At 50.0% G+C, this 15,240-nt stretch overlaps 1 pseudogene; it reads left to right on the forward strand.

Annotated features, from left to right (window-relative positions):
* Positions 1-2,040: 2,040 nt before the first annotated feature.
* LOC119357876 lies at positions 2,041-14,692 on the forward strand (annotated as a pseudogene).
* Positions 14,693-15,240: the final 548 nt, after the last annotated feature.

The raw sequence follows: 15,240 nt of genomic DNA on the forward strand, positions 1-15,240 counted from the left end.
CCGCCAACCCGGCCACCAACCGCTACCACCCCCCCCTCCCCGCTCCCAAGCTTCGTTCCCACCGACCAATGGGGGAAACGGGAACCGGGGGCGCCAGGGCGCAAAGAAGAAGAAGAAGAAGAAGGGACCTCCCCGCCCCCCAGCTTCCACTCCCGCGGCCGGCGCGGCCGCCCCACATCCGGGTTCCGCTTCCGCCTCGGACGGTCCGCCTTGTTTCAACTGCGGATTGACCGGGCACTTCCAGGTGGCATGCCCCAATCCGCCGATGTGCTACCTCTGCAAGGACGTCGGCCACCCCGCGATTCTCTACCCGGACCGCCCGGTGACGGAGTAGCTTATGATGTACGGGCACGGCATCGAGGACATGGGCTTCTTCCAAATCGAGGTCCCGGAGTTGCCCCCTCCCTCCCTCTCACTCCTGGCTCTCGTGACTATCGTTGGCGAGGTCGTCGCCACCCTGATTGAGGCCGAGCTCAACCACTTGTGCAGATGCAAGTGGGATTGGCAGGTGACCTCCACTGCGGCCAACTCCTTCATGGTGATCTTCCCCGACGCTCTGAGCATGGGCTTTTGTACCGCAGCGACAATATCACCTTGGCCCTCAACGGGATTGTGGTGAACATCTCTGAGCCGAAGTGGGATCCCAAGGCCGTGGTGGTCCTCGACACGGCTTGGATCCTTATCGCCGGCCTGCCGGACATGGCCCGGTCTGAGCGCGTCATTCGCAGCATGTCCAAGCTCCTGGGCAAGGTGGTGGTGGCCGATGAGCTCTCTCTCCGCAAGGAGGAGGAGGTCCGGGTCAAGGTGAAATGCCTGGACTCCTCCAAGCTCCACGCCACGATTCGGGTCTTCTTCAACGACGACGGCTACGACCTCAAGATCTGCCTCGAGCCTCCGAACCACATCGGTCGCCCCCGCTTCTCTGACAACGGCCACTTGGGGGGCGGCCCCGCTGACGACGACGGTTCCCGCCGCCGCCGGTCCCGCCACTCACGCCTCGAGGACCCTGAGGATGACAAGGACCTGTCTGAGCACTCCCGCTCCCCATCCCGCAAGCCCGCCAACCCACCTCCGGGCCGTGGCGGCTCCGGGACGGGTCGCACCCGAGTGTCGGCCACTGACCTCGCGGTGGCGCTTCGCCTGGCCTCCACGCCGGTCGCGCCCCCTTCGCCTCCATCTGAGTCGGCAAGTGACATCTCTAGTGTGGGCCTGCTCGCCATGCCGCCTTCGTCGCCGTGCTCCCCTTCCATCGTCTCCGCCCTGCACACCTCGCCGTCGGCCCCGGACCCCCCGGCCACTCTTGGTTCGACCTCCCCGGTCCCCACGGGTGGCGGTGGGGGCCTCCCCGTCGGCGCGCCAGCTCCGGCTCCCCCACCCGCGGGCGTTGCGGATGGCGACATCTTGGAGCCCGTCGCCTCGCTCCCCTCACCGATGGCCTCCGACGCCCACCTCGCTCTGCCATCCTCCCCGCCCGCGACGGTGGCCGTGGCCCTGTCCACTCCGACCGCCGCTCACCCTCCTCCGACGGTGGCGTACGCCAGGCGGCCCTGCTCCACATTGACACAGGTGATGGCGTCCCGCCGCAGCGCCCGCCTCGATGCGACCCGTCCGGCAGACTCCCTGGCTCCGTCCGTCGCTGAGCGTGTAGAGCTTCGGGCGGCGGTCCGGAACCTCGAGTCAGGTGTGGCTTCCGTCCCCCCCCCCCAGTTCTTCCAGTTGTTCCTTTTCTGCGCTTGAGGCCGTCCCTCTTGGCCACCTCGTCAAGGTGGCTACTGACTCGGCCATAGTTTTCAGGGGGGGTTGGTCCCCCCTAGAACAGATCACGGCCATTAGGTCTCGCGAGATCTTAGATGCAAGCTGGCTGAGACTCGGGCGCGCTTGCTCCGGCCCACCGTGGATTAGACCGCGACCCCCACGGGTTTGGGCCCTCCGGTGGCCGACGGTGTGATCCGTGGATGCACCCGCTCTCGCACTACCGCTCTCCGTGCACAAAGCGCCTCCCGTATCTTGGGGTCAAGCAGCCCCCTTATGGGGGTTTAGATGCGGGCCCTTTACTGGAACATCCGCGGCTTCGGCCATGATGGCCGTCGCCACCAACTCATCGAGTACATGCGAGACGAACACATCGACATCATTGCCATCCAGGAAACCATGTGCACTGAGTTCTCCCTCCAGGAGCTCGAGTGTCTTAGTCCTCACCTCTTCGCTTGGCATTGGCTCCCTTCTAGTGGGACCACTGGCCACTCTGGCGGCATCCTGTTAGGAGTGAAGGATGCCACATTTGAGGTTGGGGGCATGGATCGGGGGGGATTCTTCGTGAGTATGGAGATCTTCGAGCGGGCCCTCAACTTCAAATGGCAGGTCGTGATTGTCTATGGTCCGGCAGACCATCGCCGCTCCCCGGCCTTCTTGGAGGAGCTTCATCTGAAGATCTCCAACTCTCTCCTCCCAGTCGTTGTGGGCGGAGACTTTAACCTCATCCGATCCCCGGATAAGAAGAATAATGACCGGATTAACCTCCTCCGGATGCAGTTATTCAATGACTGGATCGCAGAGCCGGGTCTCCGTGAGCTGTACCGGACGGGTGCCCGATTCACGTGGACAAACCGTCAGGCTGACCCGACGCGATCCGTTTTGGATCGCGTCCTAGTTTCTCCGGAATGGGAATTATCCTGCCCCCTAGCCTCGCTTCGTGCGATTACCCAGATTGGGTCTGACCATGTCCCCCTCCTCCTCTCCACTACTGACGAGCGCCCCCCACCCCACTGTGTTTCCGGTTCAAACTCTTTTGGCTCAACCAGGCCGGCTTCAGGGAGACGATGGCCGCTCGCTGGATCTCTGCCCGCTCTTCTCCTCATCGCGCCATGTCTGCAGTTGACTCGTGGCACTTCTGTGCCAAGCTTGCCCGCCAATTCATGAAAGGGTGGGGTGCAAACCTTGGTCGGGATCTCCGAGAGCGAAAAAAGGCCCTCCTGCTAGCTATTCAAGCTCTGGATGCCCGTGCTGACACGTCTGGAATCTCCCCGGATGAGTGGATGTTGCGATATGACCTTGAAGACCAGCTCTCAACCATCTACACTAATGAAGAGGCCTACTGGCGTCTGCGTGGTACCCGGTGGTGGGTACTTCGGGGAGATGCCAACACCGCCTATTTCCAGGCGGTGGCGAACGGCCGCCGGCGCCGAAACTGAAGGAAATATGCCCTAGAGGCAATAATAAAGTTATTATTTATTTCCTTATATCATGATAAATGTTTATTATTCATGCTAGAATTGTATTAACCGGAAACATAATACATGTGTGAATACATAGACAAACAGAGTGTCACTAGTATGCCTCTACTTGACTAGCTCGTTAATCAAAAATGGTTATGTTTCCTAAACATGAACAAGGAGTTGTTATTTGATTAACGGGATCACATCATTAGGTGAATGATCTAATTGACATGACCCATTCCATTAGCTTAGCACCCGATCGTTTAGTATGTTGCTATTGCTTTCTTCATGACTTATACATGTTCCTATGACTATGAGATTATGCAACTCCCGTTTGCCGGAGGAACACTTTGTGTGCTACCAAACGTCACAATGTAAATGGGTGATTATAAAGGTGCTCTACAGGTGTCTCCAAAGGTACATGTTGGGTTGGCGTATTTCGAGATTAGGATTTGTCACTCCGATTGTCGGAGAGGTATCTCTGGGCCCTCTCGATAATGCACATCACATAAGCCTTGCAAGCATTGCAACTAATGAGTTAGTTGCGAGATGATGTATTACGGAACGAGTAAAGAGACTTGCCGGTAACGAGATTGAACTAGGTATTGAGATACCGACGATCGAATCTCGGGCAAGTAACATACCGATGACAAAGGGAACAACGTATGTTGTTATGCGGTCTGACCGATAAATATCTTCGTAGAATATGTAGGAGCCAATATGAGCATCCAGGTTCCGCTATTGGTTATTGACCGGAGACGTGTCTCGGTCATGTCTACATTGTTCTCGAACCCGTAGGGTCCGCACGCTTAAGGTTTTGATGACAGTTATATTATGAGTTTATGAGTTTTGATGTACCGAAGTTAGTTCGGAGTCCCGGATGTGATCACGGACATGACGAGGAGTCTCGAAATGGTCGAGACATAAAGATTGATATATTGGATGGCTTTATTCGGACACCGGAAGTGTTCCGGGTGATTTCGGAGAAAACTGGAGAGCCGGAGGGTTACCGGAACCCCCCCGGGAGAAGTAATGGGCCATATGGGCCTTAGTGGAGAGAGAGAGGGGCAGCCAAAGGTGGGCCGTGCGCCTCCTCCCCCCTGGTCCGAAATGGACTAGGAGAGGGGGGCGGCGCCCCCCTTTCCCTCTCCCTCCCCACTTCTTTCCCCCTCCTAGTAGGAGTCCTACTCCTACTAGGAGGAGGACTCCTCCTTGGCGCGCCATAGAGGGTCGGCCGGCCTCCTCCCCTTGATCCTTTATATACGGGGGCAAGGGGGCACCCCTTGACACACAAGTTGATCCACGTGATCATATTCTTAGCCGTGTGCGGTGCCCCCTTCCACCATAGTCATCGATAATATTGTAGCGGTGCTTAGGCGAAGCCCTGCGACGGTAGTGCATCAAGATCATCACCACGCCGTCGTGCTGACGGAACTCTTCCCCGAAACTTTGCTGGATCGGAGTCCGGGGATCGTTATCGAGCTGAACATGTGCTAGAACTCGGAGGTGCCATAGTTTCGGTGCTTGACCGGTCGGGCCGTGGAGACGTACGACTACATCAACCAAACGCTTCCGTTGTCGATCTACAAGGGTACGTAGATCACACTCTCCCCTCTTGTTGCTATGCATCACCACGATCTTGCGTGTGTGTAGGATTTTTTTTGAAATTACTACGTTCCCCAACAGTGGTATCAGAGCCTAGGTTTTATATGTTGATGTTATATGCACGAGTAGAACACAAGTGAGTTGTGGGCGATATAAGTCATACTGCTTACCAGCATGTCATACTTTGGTTCGGCGGTATTGTTGGACGAAGCGGCCCGGACCGACATTACACGTACGCTTACGCGAGACCGGTTCTCCCGACGTGCTTTGCACATAGGTGGCTTGCGGGTGACAGTTTCTCCAACTTTAATTGAACCGAGTGTGGCTACGCCCGGTCCTTGCGAAGGTTAAAACAACACCAACTTGACAAACTATCATTGTGGTTTTGATGCGTAGGTAAGATTGGTTCTTGCTTAAGCCCGTAGCAGCCACGTAAAACTTGCAACAACAAAGTAGAGGACATCTAACTTGTTTTTGCAGAGCATGTTGTGATGTGATATGGTCAAGACATGATGCTAAATTTTATTGTATGAGATGATCATGTTTTGTAACCGAGTTACCGGCAACTGGCAGGAGCCATATGGTTGTCGCTTTATTGTATGCAATGCAATCGCGCTGTAATGCTTTACTTTATCACTAAGCGGTAGCGATAGTCGTGGAAGCATAAGATTGGCGAGACGACAACGATGCTACGATGGAGATCAAGGTGTCGCACCGGTGACGATGGTGATCATGACGGTGCTTCGAAGATGGAGATCACAAGCACAAGATGATGATGGCCATATCATATCACTTATATTGATTGCATGTGATGTTTATCTTTTATGCATCTTATCTTGCTTTGATTGACGGTAGCATTATAAGATGATCTCTCACTAATTATCAAGAAGTGTTCTCCCTGAGTATGCACCGTTGTGAAAGTTCTTCGTGCTGAGACACCACGTGATGATCGGGTGTGATAGGCTCTACATTCAAATACAACGGGTGCAAAACAGTTGCACACGCGGAATACTCAGGTTATACTTGACGAGCCAAGCATATACAGATATGGCCTCGGAACACGGAGACCGAAAGGTCGAGCGTGAATCATATAGTAGATATGATCAACATAGTGATGTTCACCAATGAAACTACTCCATCTCACGTGATGATCGGACATGGTTTAGTTGATTTGGATCACGTAATCACTTAGAGGATTAGAGGGATGTCTATCTAAGTGGGAGTTCCTTAAGTAAATTAATTGAACATAAATTTATCATGAAACTTAGTACCTGATAGTATCTTGCTTGTTTATGCTTGATTGTAGATAGATGGCTCGTGTTGTTGTTCCGTTGAATTTTAATGCGTTCCTTGAGAAAGCAAAGTTGAAAGATGATGGTAGCAATTACACGGACTAGGTCCATAACTTGAGGATTATCCTCATTGCTGCACAGAAGAATTACGTCCTGGAAGCACCGCTGGGTGCCAGGCCTGCTGCTGGAGCAACACCAGATGTTATGAACGTCTGGCAGAGCAAAGCTGATGACTACTCGATAGTTCAGTGTGCCATGCTTTACGGCTTAGAATCGGGACTTCAACGATGTTTTGAACGTCATGCAGCATATGAGATGTTTCAGGAGTTGAAGTTAATATTTCAAGAAAATGCCCGGATTGAGAGATATGAAGTCTCCAATAAGTTCTATAGCTGCAAGATGGAGGAGAACAGTTCTGTCAGTGAGCATATACTCAAAATGTCTGGGTATAATAATAACTTGATTCAATTGGGAGTTAATCTTCCAGATGATTGCGTCATTGACAGAATTCTCCAATCACTGCCACCAAGCTACAAGAGCTTCGTGATGAACTATAATATGCAAGGGATGAATAAGACTATTCCCGAGCTCTTCACAATGCTGAAAGCTGCAAGATGGAGGAGAACAGTTCTATTAGTGAGCATATACTCAAAATGTCTGGGTATAATAATCACTTGATTCAATTGGGAGTTAATCTTCCAGATGATTGCGTCATTGACAGAATTCTCCAATCACTGCCACCAAGCTACAAGAGCTTCGTGATGAACTATAATATGCAAGGGATGAATAAGACTATTCCCGAGCTCTTCGCAATGCTGAAAGCTGCGGAGGTAGAAATCAAGAAGGAGCATCAAGTGTTGATGGTCAACAAGACCACTAGTTTCAAGAAAAAGGGCAAAGGGAAGAAGAAGGGGAACTTCAAAAGGAACGGCAAGCAAGTTGCTGCTTAAGAGAAGAAACCCAAACCTGGACCTAAGCCTGAAACTGAGTGCTTCTACTGCAAACAGACTGGTCACTGGAAGCGGAATTGCCCCAAGTATTTGGCGGATAAGAAGGATGGCAAGGTGAACAAAGGTATATGTGATATACATGTTATTGATGTGTACCTTACTAATGCTCACAGTAGCACCTGGGTATTTGATACTGGTTCTGTTGCTAATATTTGCAACTCGAAACAGGGACTACGGATTAAGCGGAGATTGGCTAAGGACGAGGTGATGATGCGCGTGGGAAACGGTTCCAAAGTCGATGTGATCGCAGTCGGCACGCTACCTCTACATCTACCTTCAGGATTAATATTAGACCTAAATAATTGTTATTTGGTGCCAGCGTTAAGCATGAACATTATATCTGGATCTTGTTTGATGCGAGACGGTTATTCATTTAAATCTGAGAATAATGGTTGTTCTATTTATATGAGTAATATCTTTTATGGTCACGCACCCTTAAAGAGTGGTCTATTTTTGTTGAATCTCGATAGTAGTGACACACATATTCATAGTGTTGAAGCCAAAAGATGCAGAGTTGATAATGATAGTGCAACTTATTTGTGGCACTGCCGTTTAGGTCATATCGGTGTAAAGCGCATGAAGAAACTCCATACTGATGGACTTTTGGAACCACTTGATTATGAATCACTTGGTACTTGCGAACCGTGCCTCATGGGCAAGATGACTAAAACACCGTTCTCCGGTACTATGGAGAGAGCAACAGATTTGTTGGAAATCATACATACAGATGTATGTGGTCCGATGAATATTGAGGCTCGTGGCGGATATCGTTATTTTCTCACCTTCACAGATGACTTAAGCAGATATGGGTATATCTACTTAATGAAACATAAGTCTGAAACGTTTGAAAAGTTCAAAGAATTTCAGAGTGAAGTTGAAAATCATCGTAACAAGAAAATAAAGTTTCTACGATCTGATAGTGGAGGAGAATATTTGATTTACGAGTTTGGTGTACATTTGAAACAATGCGGAATAGTTTCGCAACTCACGCCACCTGGAACACCACAGCGCAATGGTGTGTCCGAACGTCGTAATCGTACTTTACTAGATATGGTGCGATCTATGATGTCTCTTACTGATTTACCGCCATCGTTTTGGGGTTATGCTTTGGAGACGGCCGCATTCACGTTAAATAGGGCACCATCAAAATCCGTTGAGACGACGCCTTATGAACTATGGTTTGGCAAGAAATCAAAGTTGTCGTTTCTGAAAGTTTGGGGTTGTGATGCTTATGTGAAAAAGCTTCAACCTGATAAGCTCGAACCCAAATCGGAGAAGTGTGTCTTCATAGGATATCCAAAGGAGACTATTGGATACACCTTCTATCACAGATACGAAGGCAAGACTTTTGTTGCTAAGTTTGGAAACTTTCTGGAGAAGGAGTTTCTCTCGAAAGAAGTGAGTGGGAGGAAAGTAGAACTTGACGAGGTAACTGTACCTGCTCCCTTATTGGAAAGTAGTGCATCACAGAAAACTGTTTCAGTGACACCTACACCAGTCAGTGAGGAAGCTAATGATGATGATCATGAAACTTCAGAACAAGATACTACTGAACCTCGTAGATCAACCAGAGTGAGATCCGCGCCAGAGTGGTATAGTAATCATGTTCTGGAAGTCATGCTACTAGATCATGATGAACCTACGAACTATGAAGAAGTGATGGTGAGCCCAGATTCCGCAAAATGGCTTGAAGCCATGAAATCTGAGATGGGATCCATGTATGAGAACAAAGTATGGACTTTGGTTGACTTGCCCGATGATCGGCAAGCAATTGAGAATAAATGGATCTTCAAGAAGAAGACTGACGCTGACGGTAATATTACTGTCTACAAAGCTCGACTTGTCACAAAAGGTTTTCGGCAAGTTCAAGGAATTGACTACGATGAGACCTTCTCACCCGTAGCGATGCTTAAGTCTGTCCGAATCATGTTAGCAATTGCCGCATTTTATGATTATGAAATTTGGCAGATGGATGTCAAAATTGCATTCCTGAATGGATTTCTGGAAGAAGAGTTGTATATGATGCAAATAGAAGGTTTTGTTGATCCAAAGGGAGCTAACAAAGTGTGCAAGCTCCAGCGATCCATTTATGGACTGGTGCAAGCCTCTCGGAGTTGGAATAAACGCTTTGATAGTGTGATCAAAGCATTTGGTTTTATACAGACTTTTGGAGAAGCCTGTATTTACAAGAAAGTGAGTGGGAGCTCTGTAGCATTTCTGATATTATATGTGGATGATATATTACTAATTGGAAATGATATAGAATTTCTGGATAGCATAAAGGGATACTTGAATAAGAGTTTTTCAATGAAAGACCTCGGTGAAGCTGCTTACATATTAGGCATTAAGATCTATAGAGATAGATCAAGACGCTTAATTGGACTTTCACAAAGCACATACCTTGACAAAGTTTTGAAGAAGTTCAAAATGGATCAAGCAAAGAAAGGGTTCTTGCCTATGTTACAAGGTGTGAAGTTGAGCAAGACTCAATGCCCGACCACTGCAGAAGATAGAGAGAAAATGAAAGATGTTCCCTATGCTTCAGCCATAGGCTCTATCATGTATGCAATGCTGTGTATCAGACCTGATGTGTGCCTTGCTATAAGTCTAGCGGGGAGGTAGCAAAGTGATCCAGGAGTGATCACTGGACAGCGGTCAAGAACATCCTGAAATACCTGAAAAGGACTAAGGATATGTTTCTCATATATGGAGGTGACAAAGAGCTCATCGTAAAAGGTTACGTTGATGCAAGCTTTGACACTGATCCGGACGATTCTAAATCGCAAACCGGATACGTGTTTACATTAAACGGTGGAGCTGTCAGTTGGTGCAGTTCTAAACAAAGCGTTGTAGCGGGATCTACATGTGAAGCGGAGTACATAGCTGCTTTGGAAGCAGCAAATGAAGGAGTCTGGATGAAGGAGTTCATATCCGATCTAGGTGTCATACCTAGTGCATCAGGTCCAATGAAAATCTTTTGTGACAATACTGGTGCAATTGCCTTGGCAAAGGAATCCAGATTTCACAAGAGAACCAAGCACATCAAGAGACGCTTCAATTCCATCCGGGATCTAGTCCAGGTGGGAGACATTGAGATTTGCAAGATACATACGGATCTGAATGTTGCAGACCCGTTGACTAAGCCTCTTCCACGAGCAAAACATGATCAGCACCAAGGCTCCATGGGTGTTAGAATCATTACTGTGTAATCTAGATTATTGACTCTAGTGCAAGTGGGAGACTGAAGGAAATATGCCCTAGAGGCAATAATAAAGTTATTATTTATTTCCTTATATCATGATAAATGTTTATTATTCATGCTAGAATTGTATTAACCGGAAACATAATACACGTGTGAATACATAGACAAACAGAGTGTCACTAGTATGCCTCTACTTGACTAGCTCGTTAATCAAAGATGGTTATGTTTCCTAAACATGAACAAGGAGTTGTTATTTGATTAACGGGATCACATCATTAGGTGAATGATCTGATTGACATGAGCCATTCCATTATCTTAGCACCCGATCGTTTAGTATGTTGCTATTGCTTTCTTCATGACTTATACATGTTCCTATGACTATGAGATTATGCAACTCCCGTTTGCCGGAGGAACACTTTGTGTGCTACCAAACGTCACAACGTAAATGGGTGATTATAAAGGTTCTCTACAGGTGTCTCCAAAGGTAGATGTTGGGTTGGCGTATTTCGAGATTAGGATTTGTCACTCCGATTGTCGGAGAGGTATCTCTGGGCCCTCTCGGTAATGCACATCACATAAGCCTTGCAAGCATTGCAACTAATGAGTTAGTTGCGAGATGATGTATTACGGAACGAGTAAATAGACTTGCCGGTAACGAGATTGAACTAGGTATTGAGATACCGACGATCGAATCTCGGGCAAGTAACATACCGATGACAAAGGGAACAACGTATGTTGTTATGCGGTCTGACCGATAAAGATCTTCATAGAATATGTAGGAGCTAATATGAGCATCCAGGTTCCGCTATTAGTTATTGACCGGAGACGTGTCTCGGTCATGTCTACATTGTTCTCGAACCCGTACGGTCCGCACACTTAAGGTTTCGATGACAGTTATATTATGAGTTTATGAGTTTTGATGTACCGAAGTTAGTTCGGAGTCCCGGATGTGATCACGGACATGACGAGGAGTCTCGAGATGGTCGAGACATAAAGATTGATATATTGGACGGCTTTATTCGGACACCGGAAGTGTTCCGGGTGATTTCGGAGAAAACCGGAGAGCCGGAGGGTTACTGGAACCCCCCCCCGGGAGAAGTAATGGGCCATATGGGCCTTAGTGGAGAGAGAGAGGGGCAGCCAAAGGTGGGTCGCGCGCCTCCTCCCCCCCTGGTCCGAATTGGACTAGGAGAGGGGGGCGACGCCCCCCTTTCCCTCTCCCTCCCCACTTCTTTCCCCCTCCTAGTAGGAGTCCTACTCCTACTAGGAGGAGGACTCCTCCTTGGCGCGCCATAGAGGGCCGGCCGGCCTCCTCCCCTTGATCCTTTATATACGGGGGCAAGGGGGCACCCCTTGACACACAAGTTGATCCACGTGATCATATTCTTAGCCGTGTGTGGTGCCCCCTTCCACCATAGTCCTCGATAATATTGTAGCGGTGCTTAGGCGAAGCCCTGCGACGGTAGTGCATCAAGATCGTCACCATGCCGTCGTGCTGACGGAACTCTTCCCCGACACTTTGCTAGATCGGAGTCCGGGGATCGTCATCGAGCTGAACGTGTGCTAGAACTCGGAGGTGCCGTAGTTTCGGTGCTTGATCGGTCGGGCCATGGAGACGTACGACTACATCAACCAAACGCTTCCGTTGTCGATCTACAAGGGTACGTAGATCACACTCTCCCCTCTCGTTGCTATGCATCACCATGATCTTGCGTGTGCGTAGGAATTTTTTTGAAATTACTACGTTCCCCAACAGAAACTCCATCCACTGCCTTTGGGATGGAGATACACCTCTTGTTCGCCCCTCGGCCATTCGTACCCATGTAGATGGCTTTTACAAGGACCTATTTACCCCCACCCCTCGGGGTGGGGCTAGTCTCGCCCCTGACATTTGGTCGGGTGCTCATTTGGTCTCTGATGCGGCCAATGCTGCTTTAGTGGCCCCCTTCATCCAGGACGAGGTTCTCACGGCTATTAAAGGAATGAACCCCTCCTTGGCCCCGGGTCCGGATGGCCTGCCAGTAACGTTCTTTAAGACGTTCTGGCCGACCATCAAGCCGGAGGTCATGGCCCTGTTCGAGGAATTCTTCTTGGGCTCTATGGATCTTGGGTGCCTCAACTATGGCATCATGACCCTCATCCCCAAGGTCCCGGGCGCCTCCGACATCCGCCAATTTCGGCCAATCACCATGATCAATGTGATATTCCGGATCCTGGCCAAAGGGTACGCCAATAGGGTGACCCTGCTCGCGGACGCGATTACCCACCCGAATCAATCCGCCTTCATACAAGGTCGATTTATTCTGGATGGGGTTCTGGTCTTCCACGAAGTCCTCCATGAGGTACGACTAAAACACCATCGGGCGGTGTTTCTGAAGCTCGACTTTCACAAGGCCTATGACACGGTCCACTGGCCCTTCTTGCGGGAAGTGTTGCTTCGCAAGGGCTTCTATGACCGGTGGGTGACTAGGGTCATGCAACTTGTCTCATGTGGACGGATCGCTGTGAACATCAACGGGGACATCGGGCCCTACTTCCCCACCCTCTGTGGGGTTCGTTAGGGCGACCCTTTCTCGCCGTTTCTGTTGAACATGGTGGTTGATGCCTTGGCATCCATCCTTGATAAGGCCAAGGATGCTGGCCATATTCGCGGTGTCGTCCCTCACCTAGTCGGAGGGGGAGGGGTCTCCCTCCTCCAATACACGGACGATACCATAATTATGGTGGAGGGCACCGCCCAAGACATTGCTAACCTAAAGTTCCTCCTCCTGTGCTTCCAACAAATGTTGGGCCTAACCATCAACTTTGATAAGAGCGAAGTGATGGTTCTCGGGTTCCCCCCTGAGGAAGCACAGTCCATAGCGGACCGACTTAATTGTTGGTTGGGTTCTTTCCCCACGACATACTTGGGGATCCCCATTAGTGACTCGCGCCTCACTGTGGCGGACCTCCGCCCCACGGTGACCCCTATGCAACATCGGTTGAACCCTGGAAAGGGCGTTGGCTGTCGAAGGCTGCTCATGTGATCCTTATCAACTCTTCGCTTGCTAGCCTTCGGTGGTTCCTCATAAGCTTCTATAGCCTCCATGAGACCCTCCATCAGGAGATCGCCAAGTACTAATCCAGATTCTTTGGGCTGGGAAGGGGGATAAGCAGAAGTACCATATGGTTAGCTGGCCCGATATCTGCAAACCCAAGGACCATGGAGGTCTTGGGATCCTGTCCTCCCGCCGCATGAACATAGCCCTCCTGACTCGTTGGCTCTGGCGCATTTCCAATGGCGATGGAGGTCTCTGGCTCACCATCATCCAGAACAAGTATCTTCGAGGACAGCCCCTTGCTTTCTGTCAGCGCTCAGGCGGCTCCTAGTTCTGGCAGGCCGTCGTCCAGCTGCTTCCGGTGCTTCGTATTGGCACATCCATAGCGGTTGGTACCGGGTCATCGACCCTGTTCTGGTTCGATCGGTGGATTGTCGACTCTCCCTTGGCCGCGCGATTTCCTGCGCTCTTCACAATTGCAGTTGACCCTCATATCTCTGTCGAGACGGCCCTTATTGACTTAGGGTGCCTCGCCTTCCGTCGACCCTTCGGCCCCCCTGAAGTAGCCGCTTGGGACGCCCTAATGCAGGACATTGCCCTCCTCCCTATGGACGGCGTTGGCTCCCCGGATGTCACATCTTGGTGGCTTGAGCCCTCCAACTGCTTCTCCACCAAATCCCTCTACGCGGCCATCGCCCCCTCGACGGCCCCCGAGCCCTTTAGTTTGATTTGGGATATCCGCCTGCCCCTGAAGATCAGGATCTTCATGTGGCAATGGATTCGCGGCCGCCTCCAACTGACGTGGAGGTCCGTAAGCGTAATGGACCTGGGAACGGGATGTGCCCCTTGTGCGACACGGTGGAGGATGCTAACCACATCTTCTTCTCGTGCTCTATGGCTCAATTCCTTTGGTCCTGCTTCCGCGAGACGGTTGGGGGCCAGTGGTGTAACACCAACTTCCCTGACCTGCTTGCGGAAATCCATTCCTCCCCCCTCGCTACCACCATATCAGATGGCTCTGCGTTGGGGTCCTTGCCTGGACGCTCTGGACCGTTCGCAATAAGCTTGTCATTCAGAAGGCCCCTCTTCGACGTGCTACTGACGCCATCTTTAAAATGTGTGCATACTTGCAGCTCTGGCGGCCGCTTAGCCGCCCCCAGGATCGGGACGTCATCAACAACATCATCGTCGACCTTCGCTCGATGGCCTTCAGCTTGGCGCCCCCGCTCCCCCCGCCACCCCCGGAGCCAGACTAGATGTTGTGCCGCACCTTTCGTGTGTGTGCCTTTTATCCTTTTCAGGGCTTGTTGAGTTGTACCCTCAGCATTAACCCTATTTGACTACTTGCTATGTTAGACCTCTGTCTCTATGTGTGTGTTGGCGAACCTTGTTGGATGTTTGGCTTTATCTATAAAGCGGGGCGAAAGCCTTTTTCGGTAAGATCACAGTTGGTCGTCACACTCACACTTCCATCGGTTTCCGTAGGTCGTTTCACTCAAACTTCCATCAGTTTCTCGAAGATCATGGTAGGTCGCCATACTCACTCTTCCATCAGTTTCTCGAAAATCATAGTAGGTTGCTACACTCACTCTCTTGTGTCGGATTTTGGTTGGTTAGTACTGTCCATCCTTAACTTTAGGACTTGTTTGGTTTCAATAAGTCATCTGACTTATAAGTCAGGTGACTTAAAACCAATGATTTATAAGTCACGTTTGTTTGGTTGTCACCTGATCACACATTTTCACCTTGTTTTTAATGTAAAGATGATGGAACCCACGCAAAAAAGGGTAACTTATAAGTTTTAAGTTAGGGTGGAACAACTTATGACTTATAAGTTGGGATGATTTATAAATTGGGTCCGTTTAACAAAATAAATCA

Source organism: Triticum dicoccoides, chromosome 2A, assembly GCF_002162155.2.
Source record: "Triticum dicoccoides isolate Atlit2015 ecotype Zavitan chromosome 2A, WEW_v2.0, whole genome shotgun sequence".
Taxonomy (NCBI): Eukaryota; Viridiplantae; Streptophyta; class Magnoliopsida; order Poales; family Poaceae; genus Triticum; species Triticum dicoccoides.